This window comes from Eriocheir sinensis, chromosome 27, assembly GCF_024679095.1.
Source record: "Eriocheir sinensis breed Jianghai 21 chromosome 27, ASM2467909v1, whole genome shotgun sequence".
NCBI lineage: Eukaryota > Metazoa > Arthropoda > Malacostraca > Decapoda > Varunidae > Eriocheir > Eriocheir sinensis.
In genome coordinates this window covers 3,151,311-3,165,701 of record NC_066535.1, presented here as the reverse complement: position 1 = coordinate 3,165,701, position 14,391 = coordinate 3,151,311, and the positions used below count along the sequence as shown (strand labels likewise).

The 14,391-nt window shown below is 43.8% G+C and overlaps 1 protein-coding gene across 1 annotated transcript in view; it reads right to left on the bottom strand.

The window, feature by feature from the left end:
• The window catches only part of LOC127003988 (endoribonuclease Dicer-like), a 44,878-nt gene extending 35,767 nt beyond the window's left edge, over positions 1–9,111 (bottom strand). Inside the window, exons 1-2 of the mRNA XM_050871074.1 lie at positions 8,897–9,111; positions 7,382–7,982 (exon numbers count right to left, since the gene is read on the bottom strand). The gene's annotated coding sequence lies outside the window, so the exon portion shown is untranslated. The remainder of the gene's footprint in view (positions 1–7,381; positions 7,983–8,896) is intronic.
• Positions 9,112–14,391: the final 5,280 nt, after the last annotated feature.

Sequence of the window (14,391 nt, the reverse complement as noted above, 5' to 3'; positions counted from 1 at the left end):
TTCAGGGCCTTGAAAAATATTCCTCGGGGCGGGGATCAATGTCATGTTCTCTTTTGTGAATACGCTAAATTTAGGACCGACGCCATACCATTATCATCGCTAACCGTGTCGCCATTTTCTAAAAGTGGGCCGATATCATTTTTAAGTTTTTTTGTTTCTTATGTAACTGAAAAATAACCTGGGATTTTTCTTAGCTTCAGGTGATATTTTCATCTCATACTCACATTTCCTAAGAGGTACGTATATGTACGTACTAAACACTGTACGGGTTAACACCAGCACTATTTGAAATATCCTTTAGTGGCTTTCCGTTCTTGTAGAGGGCCACTATCTCTGCAACTTTGTCACTGTTAAATTGAGGTCTCACAGCCATTGTTGTTGGAATAGGAGTGTAACACCAGGCGAGTGACGGGAAAAAACACAGGAAAATCAATCATTTTCCCTTGCGGTGACCGCCTCTCATCACTCAGTGACAGACACTGAGCTCAAGGTCATCTGTCAATCTTGGCGCCAATTAGCTGCCACATGTACAACAAGCATGCGGCAAGTGGCGGTTTAACCTAGGGAGGAGTGTAATTTGAAATACCAGTAGAGATGATGAATCGTATCGATATCGGATGTTTATCACTTCATCGCGCCACTTTCAATTGCGCCCACTGTATGGACACGTGGCACGCCTCCCAGATGTCAATCCTGCTTGCAAGGTTGTTTCTGTGTGAGACAACCCTGAGCGGAGTAGACCAAGAGGATTGTCAAGGTTTAGTAACTGCGACTAGGTTGTTCCTACTGTCAGGATGATAGGCAGGTTTTTCTCTCGCTCATATGTTGGTCAGCATGTGCCAGCCTTTGTTTAAAACTGTGACAATTGGCGCCCGAAACAGTAGACTCCTTCTGGCTGTTAAGTGTGTGCACGTGGCTCTTGAGTGTGTTTGTGTTCTAGGACCACAGCATAGAGGGGCACAGTTAGAGAGACCTCCTTGTGGCTGGCAGACTGTTAACATTTACCTCTTGCTAGTTGTGTGCTGTCCTTAGGCATAGGCTCTGACTAGTGCAAGCTTTTGTCTTCTTTTTACTGCCTGTAGTGCCAGAGAGCATAGGGTGTGTTATAAAAGGACAGATCATTTTTCCCCAGTTCTACCATTTCCTTATTCTCAGGTAATGCGATCCGTGAAGACGAGCAGATACCCTTGTGCTTCGCCGGCAGAGCGTGCGTGTATGTCCCGCCTGTCCCTGTTCGGGCGCCAATTGTCACGGTTTTAAAGTGAAAGCCAGGGAACCACGTATGAGGCGCTGATGAAGAACGAGGCTTGGTCCCCGTTCTAGCACCAATAACATGCATAAGAGTAATCTCACTGCCAATAAGGTGTGAATAACACAGCTTACCTCGTTCTAGTCCTGTTCAGGGCCAGCTTAAGGCTGAGAGTTAACCACACAGGGCTTGACCCCTATGTAGGCCAAAAGTGGCACCATCATCTCACTACAATTGGCCACGGCTACACAACACAACAGAACTCACACAAAACTGTCACAGTTCTTATACTCCTTATAGGGCTGATAAGGACACACAGTGTAGTATTCACAGGCTCAACCAAAAGCACACAACGGAAAAAACTCGGAGGGCGTGTACAATATGTACAACTTTATTACACGAGCCAAACACTTACCAACACACACAGCTGACCAAGCAACGTCTGCATGAGCCTACAGAACCTAGACTGCCCTGGCTACTCTAACGATGACACGGTACACTTATCTGGTGCAGAGAAGAGTACGATGAGAGTCGTTGCAGTCCTCAGAAGCCCTGCTCTAGGTGTGACCAAGCTGGGTCCCGGCATGGAGCCACGTGGTGGAGCTCCCACCTTTTACAGCACAATAAGGGAACTGTCAGGATGAGAGGCATTTTTTTTTTTTTTTCACTCATATGTTGGTCAGCATGTGCCAGCCTTTGTTTAAAACCGTGACAAATGGCGCCTGAAACAGTAGACTCCTTCTGGCTGGTGAGAGTGTGCACGTGGCTCTTGAGTGTGTTTGTGTTCTAGGACCACAGCATAGAGGGGCATAGTAAGAGAGACCTCTTTGTGGCTGGCAGACTGTTAACATTTACCTCTTGCTAGTTGTGTGCTGTCCTTAGGCATAGATTCTGACTAGTGCAAGCTTTTGTCTTGTTCTTACTACCTGTACTGCCAGATAGCATAGGGTGTGTTATATGAGGACAGATTATTTTTCCCCAGTGCTACCTTGTCCTTATTAGCAGGTAACGCGCTCCGTGAAGACGAGCAGGTGCCCTTGTGCTTCGGCAGCAGAACATAAGAACATAAGAACATAAGAACGTAGGGAAACTGCAAGAGGCCGGGTGGCCTACACAGGGCAGCTCCAGAATCCCCCCCACTACTCACGGTGGGTGAGGTGTAGTTACAGGGGTTACAGTTAGAGGCTTGATCCTCGTTATACCGGCGGTACTAGGCACGCACCAGTACCCCGTCACCTTACTGCACCCACACCTCACTGCCACCTGTCGTCCTCGTCCATGTAGCTATCCAGTCTACTCTTAAAACAAGCTATCATCCCTGCACTAACTATGTGATTGCTGAGTCTATTCCATTCCCCCACCACCCTATTACTAAACCAATGCTTGCCTATATCTCTCCTAAATCTATACTTTTCTAATTTAAACCCATTACTGCGAGTTCTATCCTGCTGGCTAATTCTCAGTACTTTACTTATATCGCCTTTGTTGTAACCCTTGACCCATTTAAATACTTCTATCAGATCTCCCCGCACTCTTCGTCTCTCTAGTGAATGTAAGTTTAGATGTTTCAGCCTATTTTGATATGGGAGGTTCGATCCTCAGCCCGTGAATCATCTTGGTCATCCTCCTCTGAACTGATTCTAGCAAGTTGATGTCCATTCTGTAGTGTGGGCACCAAAACTGGACAGCATAATCTAAGTGTGGCCTAACTAACGCTAAATAGAGTCTGAGGTGGGTGTAAGTCCTGTGTCTGTGAGTAGCGCCTGACGGAGGCTCAGCGGGGTGTTAGCTGTGCCGTCAGCAGTGGCCGTGCCTGGGCTGCATTTTCCTTTGTCTCCCTGTCACCATTCCTTGTGTGGGACAACCACGTGTTCTTCTGTGGTCAGCGACGTGAGGAGGTGCCAGCTCTATGAGATGCCCATTGATACCTTCAGCCCAGGTGTGTATGTTCTCTTTTTGCAGAGTGAAATATTTCTAGGCATAAATTCTAGTTCTGCCAGTTTAGTTCACCTCTGCCTGCACCTAGTTACTCAGGCCTCCGTGTTAGAGTGTGGTCTAGAAAGCTCTAGTTTGCCAGTTTTGCTCACCCCTTAGCCTGTGTTTTAGTTAGCTCAGGTCTGTGCGAGGGTGTGGCTGCCTAGTAAGGTCTAGTTTGGGCCAGTTTTGTTTTCTCCAGCCTGTGTTAGTAAATTCAGGTTTATCTGGAGGGAGTATGTTTTCTTGACCCTGTTCTAGATTTGGGCGTTAATCAGTTCACCTCATTCTGCCAGAGTTAGTGCAGGGCAAGCCAGGCAAGATGATTGTTACCCGTCAGGCTTCTACCGAGTCTATCTTTCAGCTGGGTGGACACCTTCATTTGACAGGGCAAGATCTCGGTCGCCTTTGTCCACGAGGAACCGCCACAAGAAGCTCGCTTCCAAGAGTGGGAAATGGAGGAACGCAAGGCCCAACACGCCCACGAGGGGGCCATGGAGGAGTCCGAGAGGCTCCACTGCCTCGCCCTCGCACATCTCGTCTTCCCCGGGCTCAGTAACAGCTTCCTGGACTTGCAGGAGGTCAAGCCCCAGCCCTCTCCTGAGCCTCCCAGCACTGTGCCAGGTGACCCTGCTCGGCAAACAGCAGTGAGGAATTTTATTGCAGGTTGCCCACTTTCCCTCACATGCCTATACCTGCTTGTGTTCAGTGAGTATTCCCTTCATGCTTGTTGCAGGTGCACCTTTTGGGTGTCTGCAATACTGCAGCTCGTTACGCCTCTGTGTTAATGAAGGCGTGTATTTGTGTGTGGATGCACTGGCTGGCCAGTCTGCTCGCTGCGGAGGGCTGTGAGTGCACTGCAGCTGCCTGAGCTGCCAGATGCGCAGTGTTGCCTCTCCCATGTGTTATTGTCTTCCTATGCGCTCCCTGTGTGTTAGTTACAAAGGAACACAAAGGAAGAACAAACAACAGCAGACTTGCTGGTCCTTTCGAGGTTGTTTGTGACAAGCTACACTAACTATCTAATCAAAGGTGGAAGATGAAGGACAGCAAAGGCGAAGGCTCCTCCCCACCCCTCCATCCCTCCAGCCAAAGCTGGCAGGAAAGGAAAAAGAACCATGCAGCAAGGAAAAACTGCATGGAATATATGTAGGAAAGAGGAAAGAACTACCATTACTGCTACCACTAACCGGGCGATAAAAGCGGACAAGGACACCAGTATTCGAAAGAACTTAACGTTATTACGACAATGAGTGATATCTTAGTTGCTGGCTGGATTCAAAACACTTGTCTAATCTATTCTTGAAGGCTGTAACTGTTGTACTATCAACGACATCACAGGGGAGAGAGTTCCAAACATTAACAACTCGATTGAAGAAGAAGTGTTTAGCTTCGTGCGACGAGAATCTTTTACCACTTATCTTCAAATTGTGATTTCTTCTTGTTCTATTTGATCGATCAATTGTAAAGTAATCTTCCGCATTAATATCACTGAATCCTTTGAACATTTTAAACACTTCTATTAGATCGCCTCGCATTCTTCGTTTTGATAGGCTGAATAAATTTACTTCTTTAAGCCTTTGTTCATATGACAAATTTCTCAACCTAGGAATCATCTTTGTTACTCTTCGTTGGACCCGTTCCAACTTTTCTATGTCTTTTCTGTAGTAGGGAGACCAAAACTGTACACAGTACTCTAGACGGGGTCGAACCAACGAATTATACAGTTTTAATATTACTTTTTCCGATTTATTATTAAAGACTCGTCCGATGAAGCCAACCAATTTGTTTGTAGTTTTAACTACCTCTGAACAATGCTGACCGGGCTTTAAATCGCTTGATATAGTGATTCCAAGATCCTTTTCTTTACTTACTGCAATTGTTATTTTTTCCGATGTGCAACACTTTACATTGGCAACGTTAAATTTCATTTGCCATTGATTGGCCCAACGTGCAAGTCGATCTATATCTGATTGTAAAGCTTCTTCGTCGAGTGTCGCAGTTACTTTACAAGCAATTTTTGTGTCATCAGCAAATTTTGATACTTTGCAAGTGAGCCCATCATCGATATCATTAACATAAATTAAGAAGAGCATGGGGCCAAGCACTGATCCTTACATGCACAAGAGTTACATATCTTTGTGCTGTGTCAACCATATTTGCCAGAGATGGTGTTTGTTGTGCCAGAGGTTCTGTTATTGCTGGATGAAATGCCCGCGTTGGTGTCTTGTACCCTTCGCCCAAGTGAGGTCAGCTCGCCAGGTTGGGTTGGGTTGGGCTCAGCACACCCTCCTGCCCGTGACTGTCATACAGCCTTAAGCTGGCCCTGAACAGGACTAGAACCAGGTAAGCTGTGTTATTCACACTTCATTGGCAGTGAGATTACTCTTATGCATGTTGTTAGGGCTAGAACGGGGACTAAGCCTCGTTCTTCATCAGCACCTCATACATGTGCCCCTGGCTTTCACTTTCAAACCGTGACAGGGATACCCACACAACTCATGGCTGGAGCAACTCGACCAATCCTGCCAGGAAGGATTTGAGATGGATAGGGCAGCTGTATGGAAGCTTGCTCAGGAAGACCATCAGGAGTGGAGGTAGCGAGTGAGTGAAGCGACATGTCCTCAGGCGTACACTTCCTATTAGCTAGTTAGCTATGGGAGACCAGATGCTTCATACCAACATTCAATAGAATAGACGGTATTGCCTATATATGCAGTGCCACACGCAGCCACCTGGAGAACTTTCAAAGAGGTATGTACTTTTCCTGGTGAACCCAGTTCGTTTTCCTATTTCGGGATTCCGGAATACAAATTATTGTTTGGTGCCAAATCACGGTACCTGTTGGTCAGGAAAAAATATATCTTACCCATTGCTCATAGGTTTTCAGGTTTGCGTCTGTGCACGGTACCTATATAAGACCATTGAGTGTCGAATGTACACAGGCCTGAATCTACTTCGCGAACAGACCTATACTGGCTGAAGGCAACACGAGATATTTCTTCTGAATGTTTTGCTCATGGCTGGCTGTATTTTGCTTACTAGCATCTCTAGTACATATAATGAAGTTTGATAATAGATGGGTACTGTTTCTGAAAGTGTGGTTATTCTATCTTCTGGTCTTAAAAGAAGTGCTTTACACATTGTGTTGCAGTAGGTAACACCGACACTGTAAAAAGTTGGTAAACAAAGGGTAGCATCCCCATTGCACTGATAGCCAACAGATGGTATTGGGTATACACGCAGGGCCATACTCAGCCACCCAAAGAACTACCAGAGGGGTACTATTCCTGGTGAACTTGGTTCTTTCTCCTATTTTAGGATTCCAGAATACAAATTATTGTTTGGTGCCAAATGTCCAAATGCAGTACCTGTTGGTAGGGATAAAATATATTTTACCCATTGCTCGTAGGTTTTAACCCCTTCACTCCGGCAACGTCAACATCGGGGTCCGACGGTGTCACCGTCCGACAGCGTCACCGCTAGTCCTCTTTTAAACCTCTTCCCTTTCCTCTTAATCCTCTTCTAAACCTCTTAAGAGAATATGGAAGAGGATTAAGAGGAATTTAGAGGATTGAGAGGTTTAGAAGAGGGTTAATCCTCTTCCATTTCCTCTTAACCCTTTCCATACTGTAACGCCGACGTCTGCGTCATGGATGAAGAGGGTTAAGGTTTTCGTCTACTTATAGTATATATGACCACCGCATGCCGAATGTACGAGGGCCCGTATCTACCTCATGGACAGCCTTATAGTGGCTGAAAGCAACATCAGATGTTTCATCTCCTGATTATTTCTCTCATGGCTGTATTTTGCTTTCTAACATTTCTAAATTTTAATTTCATGTTAAATGGGTATCATTTCTGGTGTAGTTATTTTGACTTATGGTTTTAAAATAAAAACTTTACACACATGGTGCTGCGGCAAACAATGCTGAAACTGTAAAAAGTTGGTTAACAAAGGGCAAAGCATCCCCATGCAAACTGATAAAGCTGAAGGACAGGAGAGAAGACATGACTGAGGTGTAGAAAGTTATTCAGGGATTGGAAAACATAAATACAAACATTTTCTTTAGTTTCTACTACAAGACCTAGGGAGCACTCAAGCAGATTATCAAGGAAAGATGCAACAAAACACAAACAAATAACTTATTTACTCACCAAGTTGCAATTGACTGGAACAAGTTACCAGATCATATTGTGAGTGCTCCTTCAGTGAACTCTTCCAAATTTAGATATGACTCACATACAACAGATAACAATGGAGGCAGGCAATAGGATCTAGTTAGATCATTAGGAAACCCGTGGAACTTATTGGTGAGTTTGATACCCAATGAGGTCTATTCTTTGGTGACCTGGTAGCCTGTGTGATACCACTCCTTACATGCATCACACCTAAACCCGTGGTCCATATTCTTTACTGTTTTGTCACAAATGCCACGGGCATATCTCCCTCTTTCAGTCATTTCACTTCTCTTGAAACATCCAGTCCTCTTCTTCAGTGTTTTAGAGGATTGTTTAGTTAGGAGTAGACAGTAGGGGCTCAGGGGGCGAGCCTGTCTACATGGCCCGACTTCTGCAAGACGGTTGTCGAAAGTTGTACACTTGAGGGCTTGGAAGGCAGTGTTGGGGCTGAGGGTGTGGCCGCCCAGCAGGTCCTCTGGAGTTGGCATGTGAATGTTGAGCCTGGTTAGGGGTGCTTTAAGGTGTCTTCCAAGAACTAGCTTTTAATTCTCCCGCTCCCGTTTTTCACGTAAGATGTCTGAAACAGTATGTAAACAAAGTTATTTTCAGCCAGTCTTACGGGGTATTATTAATTTTAGTTATTTATGTTTTCAATTAACACATTTCAACATATTTTGATTCTATATAGGCCCCACAAAAATGGCACTTCATTAAACTTATTTTTGAGCTTCATTTAATAATTTTATGATTTAAGGCAATGTTCGTGCAATGTTTCGGACACCGTCATCAGACAGTTTGTCTTCCTGCCAGCTGAGAGAAGAATCCCATTCCTAATATATCTATGACAGCACTGCTCATCATGGTACTCATAACCTCTTATTATGAACACGGCCCCTGGCGAGTATGTGTGACCAATGACCCTCGCTTCCGTGCGTAACCAGTGACGAGATGTGCCCGAAGAGGCGAAGACTATGTGAATTTCTTAAATTACGTATGTACGAGACCACGACCACTCTAAACCCTTTCCTGTTTTTTTTCCCTTCGGGTTTGAAGGTTGGTAGAAGACACATGTGACAACAGAACAGCAGTTGTTTAACGGAAACGAGATATCGGCTCGTCCATAAAACTAATCAGCCCGGCGCTACGTACTACGCCATTTACAGTTAGGCCAACACCCGACAGCGACAGGTAATTAATTCCACCCTTAACACTCTTCCTCGAGCCAAATAAACCGCCCACAGCAGCCGTCACTCCACCGGCTGCCCGGCGCCCTGACATTACATTGTTACCTACTGATTTCTTGAGAGGCAAGGGAGGCAGGGTTCATAAGGGGGTGCCTCTCGTAAGGTTTCCAGCATGCCGGTCATAGTTATTCTTAGAGTTAATGCTGGCACTGTTGATGACCCCTTCCGGCAGTATATATTCCAACAGGGGTTCACAACTTTTGAGGAGAACACCTATTAAGCTTATGAGTGCGGAGTTCCTTCATACCTCACAGAGGGGGTGGCGTAAGGGGTTTTCTGCTCTCAGGCACGGTCTCCACCATAGAGTCTATAGAGTATAAATTATTTATACTCTAGAATCCTTGGTCACCGACAGCGTAGATAGGAGATGGCGTTGTGCAGACGGTGGGCTTCTTCGTGTTTACTCTCCCAGCCCTTTGATGCCACAAGTCAGTGCACCAAAGAAGATTGCAACAGTAATTTTCCCGCGCGCGTAATTCAAAGCCCATCGCGTATTTCAAAGCCCATCATGCATTTCAAAGACCACCATGCATTTCAAAGCCCACCATCCATTTCAAAGCCCACCATACGTTTCAAAGTCCACCATGCATATCAAAGCCCACCATGAATAGCAAAGCCCACCGCTTAATTCAAAGCCCATCATGCTTTTCAAAGCTTACCATTCGCTTCAAAGTCCACCATGCGTTTCAAAGCTCACCATGCGTTTCAAAGCCCACCATGCGTTTCAAAGCCCACCATGTGTTAAAGGGTAGGCGGTGGCCGAACTGGTAGCGTACTGGACCCACATTCGCCTCGTGATGGACGACGCGGGTTCGAATCCTCACGCTACCACTCGGATTTTTCAGTCACCGCCGAGTGGCTTAAAACTACCCACATGCTGTCCTGAAGACCACCCATCAACCCGGACTCTAGAGGAAGCCGTCCAAGTGAATCAAGAACGAGTTCCGGGGGGCAGCATGAGCCAATGCAAGATGGCGCCACTATAAACACTCGCCTGCGCCAGAACGGGCTGGGCCGACCATCAGGCCCCACCTGGAAGAAGCCTTGGGTCGACCATCAGGCCCCACCGGGAAGATGCCTACCGGCGCAATAGGCAACAACGTAAAAAGAAAAAAAAAATGCGTTTCAAAGCCCACCATGCGTTTCAAAGCTCACCATGCGTTTCAAAGCCCATCATGCGTTTCAAAGCCCACCATGCGTTTCAAAGCCCACCATGCGTTAAAAAACCCACCATGCGTTTAAAAGCCCACCATGCGTTTCAAAGCCCACGTGCGTTTAAAAGCCCACCATGCGTTAAAAAACCCACCATGCGTTTAAAAGCCCACCATGCGTTTCAAAGCCCACCATGCGTTTCAAAGCCCACCATGCATTTCAAAGCCCACCATGCATTTCAAAACCCACCATGCGTTTCAAAGCCCACCATACATTTTAAACCCCACCATGCATTTCAAAGCCCACCATGCGTTTCAAAGCCCATCATGCGTTTCAAAGCCCACCATGCATTTCAAAGCCCACCATGCGTTTCAAAGCCCACCATACATTTCAAAGCCCACCATGCGTTTCAAAGCCCACCATGCGTTTCAAAGCCCACCATGCGTTTCAAAGCCCACCATACATTTCAAAGCCCACCATGCGTTTCAAAGCCCACCATGCGTTTCAAAGCCCACCATACATTTCAAAGCCCACCATGCGTTTCAAAGCCCACCATGCGTTTCAAAGCCCACCATGCGTTTCAAAGCCCACCATGCGTTTCAAAGCCCACCATGCGTTTCAAAGCCCACCATGCGTTTCAAAGCCCACCATGCGTTTCAAAGCCCACCATGCATTTCAAAGCCCACCATGCATTTCAAAGCCCACCATGCGTTTCAAAGCCCACCATGCGTTTCAAAGCCCACCATGCATTTCAAAGCCCACCATGCGTTTCAAAGCCCACCATGCATTTCAAAGCCCACCATGCGTTTCAAAGCCCACCATGCATTTCAAAGCCCACCATGCATTTCAAAGCCCACCATGCATTTCAAAGCCCTCCATGCATTTCAAAGCCCTCCATGCATTTCAAAGCCCTCCATGCATTTCAAAGCCCTCCATGCATTTCAAAGCCCTCCATGCATTTCAAAGCCCTCCATGCATTTCAAAGCCCTCCATGCATTTCAAAGCCCTCCATGCATTTCAAAGCCCTCCATGCATTTCAAAGCCCTCCATGCATTTCAAAGCCCTCCATGCATTTCAAAGCCCTCCATGCATTTCAAAGCCCACCATGCGTTTCAAAGCCCTCCATGCATTTCAAAGCCCTCCATGCATTTCAAAGCCCACCATGCATTTCACAGCCCACCATACATTTCAAAGCCCACCATGCATTTCAAAGCCCACCATGCGTTTCAAAGCCCACCATGCATTTCAAAGCCCTCCATGCATTTCAAAGCCCACCATGCGTTTCAAAGCCCACCATGCATTTCAAAGCCCACCATGCATTTCAAAGCCCACCATGCATTTCAAAGCCCACCATGCATTTCAAAGCCCACCATGCATTTCAAAGCCCACCATGCGTTTCAAAGCCCACCATGCATTTCAAAGCCCACCATGCGTTTCAAAGCCCACCATGCGTTTCAAAGCCCACCATGCATTTCAAAGCCCACCATGCATTTCAAAGCCCACCATGCGTTTCAAAGCCCACCATGCATTTCAAAGCCCACCATGCATTTCAAAGCCCACCATGCATTTCAAAGCCCACCATGCGTTTCAAAGCCCACCATGCATTTCAAAGCCCACCATGCATTTCAAAGCCCACCATGCGTTTCAAAGCCCACCATGCATTTCAAAGCCCACCATGCATTTCAAAGCCCACCATGTTTCAAAGCCCACCATGCATTTCAAAGCCCACCATGCATTTCAAAGCCCACCATGCATTTCAAAGCCCACCATGCGTTTCAAAGCCCACCATGCATTTCAAAGCCCACCATGCATTTCAAAGCCCACCATGCATTTCAAAGCCCACCATGCGTTTCAAAGCCCACCATGCGTTTCAAAGCCCACCATGCATTTCAAAGCCCACCATGCGTTTCAAAGCCCCAGAGAGAGTTTCAAAGCCAGAGAGAGAGAGAGAGAAAGAGAATGGGAGACGACTCTCACTCTCTCTCTCTCTCTCTCTCTCTCTCTCTCTCTCTCTCTCTCTCTCTCTCTCTCTCTCTCTCTCTCTCTCTCTCTCTCTCTCTCTCTCTCTCTCTCTCTCATATATATATATATATATATATATATATATATATATATATATATATATATATATATATATATATATATATATATATATATATATACCATGAGGAAATCAAAAGTACAGTATTGGGAGGTTACATGTCATATGTACAGTATCAGGTCATGTATAAATTCAGATACATAGTAATGAAGATAATATGAAATATATAAAAAGTAAAATGTGAAATATTTACACAAAACTACTATACAATGCTATTCAATATATTGCTATAGAATATACTAAACAACATACAATTATTGGTATTCTTCTTCTTCTTATTCTTCTTCTTCTTCTTCTTCTTATTATTATTATTATTATTATTATTATTATTATTATTATTATTATATCAATGATAATTATAATAATAATAATTATAATAATAATAATAATAATAATAATAATAATAATAATAATAATAATAATAATAATAATAATAATAATAATAATAATAATAATGGTAATAATAATGATAATGATAATAATAATAATAATAATAATAATAATAATAATAATAATAATAATAATAATAATAATAATAATAACAAAAATAATTACATATTCTTATATTCAATATCTTATACTCCACATTTTTTCCTTACCCTATTTTTGCATTTATATATGATCTAAATCAGTGCTTCCCAAACATTTTACATGATGCCCCTTACTGATTTCTAAGAGATCCTCACACCCTCCCCATCCTTTGTTTATAGATATATATATATATATATATATATATATATATATATATATATATATATATATATATATATATATATATATATATATATATATATATATATATATATATATATATATATATATATATATATATATATATATATATATAGCTAAGAGAGGATGGCCAAGAGTCAGTAAAGAGAGCAAGAAGATCGCCAGTAGAACGCCCCTTACGGAACCCATACTGGCGGTCAGATAGAAGGTTAGAAGTGGAAAGGTGCTTTTGAATCTTCCGGTTAAGGATTGATTCAAAAGCTCTAGCTAGACTGGAAAGTAAAGCTATAGGGCGGTAGTTTGAGGAGTAGAACGGTCACCCTTTTTAGGCACAGGCTGTATAAAGGCGTACTTCCCACAGGAAGGAAAGGTAGATGTTGACATCCAGAGGCGAAAGAGTTTGACCAGGCAGGTTGTCAGCACGGAGGCACAGTTTTTAAGGACAATAGGAGGCACTCCGTCAGGTCCATATGCCTTCTGAGAGTTGAGGCCAGAGAGGGCATAGAAAACATCATTATGAAGAATCTTAATAACAGGCATAAAGGAGTCAGAGGGGGGGATGAGTAGGAGGAATATGCCCAGAATCGTCCAGAGTGGAGTTGTTACAGAAAGTTTGAGCGAAGAGTCCAGCCTTAGAGATAGATGAGATGACGGTGCTGCCATCAGGGCTAAGGAGAGGAGGGAAAGAAGAAGTGAAGTTGGAGGAGATATTTTTGGCTAAGTGCCAGAAGTCTCTGGAAGAATTAGAGAAAGCAAGCTTTTGATATTTGCTATGAATGAAAGAGCTTTTGGTAAGTCGAAGAATAAATTTGGCACTATTCCGGGCGGAAATGTAAAGATCATGGTTAGCGGGAGTTCGAAGGCTCTGGTACCTTTTGTGAGCTGCCTCTCTGACAGCACGAGAACAAGCCTGATTAAACCAAGGCTTTTTAGCATGAGGAGTAGAGAAAGTACGTGGAATGTATGCCTCCATTTCAGAGACATAGATAGATAGATAGATAGATAGGTATATATATATATATATATATATAGATATATATATATATATATATATATATATATATATATATACTTATTTCTTGCAAAACTGCAATTTTAGGCAGACGAAATCACGGCCCCCCTGTATCCAGCTCACGCCCCTCAGGGGGGCGTGCCCCCCAGTTTGTGAACCACTGATCTAAATATATAAGACATTAGCCTTCCAACACAGGACTTTTGATTTCCTCAGGGGGGAAGGGGAGAGAGAGAGAGAGAGAGAGAGAGAGAGAGAGAGAGAGAGAGAGAGAGAGAGAGAGAGAGAGAGAGACAGCAAGTTTGAAGGTAAAGGAAGAAAAAAGGGAATGTAAAGATGGAGAGATAATGAAAGAAAATAGAGGAGGAACGAATGAAACAACCCAGTATGAGATAAAGATAGAAAAAGAGTAACTGAGAGCAAGAAGGGAGCTACGAAAAAAAAAAAAAGCAATATAGAGCGAGAACAGTCATAAGAAAACAAACAAAGGAGCAAAAAAAAAAAAAGACTGGGGAAGAAAGAAATGCAGAGGGAGGTGATAAGAAACATAGGAATTAATAAAGAAATAAGAGAACATAAATGAAGGAGGGAATAAGAAAAAACGACATTGAAAATCAAATGGGAAATAAAAAAAACTAATGAAAGAAAAAAAGGAAAAGGATACAAGAGAGATATATTGAGAAAGAAATACAATATAAATAAGAGATAGAAGTAAAAGTGAAATAAAACGAAACTGAAATATAGA